This window comes from Elephantulus edwardii, unplaced genomic scaffold (assembly GCF_000299155.1).
Source record: "Elephantulus edwardii isolate Elephantulus edwardi_28Jun2011 unplaced genomic scaffold, EleEdw1.0 scaffold00026, whole genome shotgun sequence".
Lineage (NCBI taxonomy): Eukaryota > Metazoa > Chordata > Mammalia > Macroscelidea > Macroscelididae > Elephantulus > Elephantulus edwardii.
In genome coordinates, this window is record NW_006399776.1 from 1768528 (window position 1) to 1769141 (window position 614).

General features: G+C 45.4%; 1 protein-coding gene across 1 annotated transcript in view; it reads left to right on the top strand.

The window, feature by feature from the left end:
- The window catches only part of SPG11 (spastic paraplegia 11 (autosomal recessive)), a 128159-nt gene that overhangs the window by 86615 nt on the left and 40930 nt on the right, over window positions 1–614 (top strand). The gene's annotated exons all lie outside the window — the stretch shown is intronic.

Here is a 614-nt window from a genome sequence, read left to right on the forward strand (position 1 = left end):
ACCTGTTTGTTCTCCTAGCAGTCCATGGTATATTCAACACTCTTCTCCAGCACCACAGCTCAAAGGCATCAATTCTCTTTCTGTCTACCCTAGTCACTGTCCAGCTCTCTGATGCATAGCACGTAATTGCGAAAACTATAGCCCGGATCAGGTGCACCTTAGTCTCCAATCTGACATCGTTGCTTTTCAGTACTCTTGAGAGGTCCCTCACAGCTGACTTTCCCAATGCAACTCCTCTCTTGATTTCTTGGCTGCTGTTACCAAGAGTGTTGACCATGGAGCCAAGTAAACTAAAACCGTTAACTATCTCAATCTCTTCCAATTGGCCCAGTGAGAATCTTTGTTTTCTTGATATTGAGCTTCAGTCCATATAGGAGGCTGTAGTCCTTGCTCTTCTGCAGCAAGCGCTTCAGGTCCTCCTCAGTTTCAGCAAGCAGAGTTGAGTCATCTGCATAACGCAGGTTGTTGATGATTCTTCCACCAATCCTGATACCACATTCCTCTTCGTATAGCCCAGCGTCTTGGATGATCTGTTCTGCATACAGATTGAAAAGGTGTGGAGACAGAATACATCCCTGATGAACCCCCTTCTTGATTTTGAACCATGTAGTGTC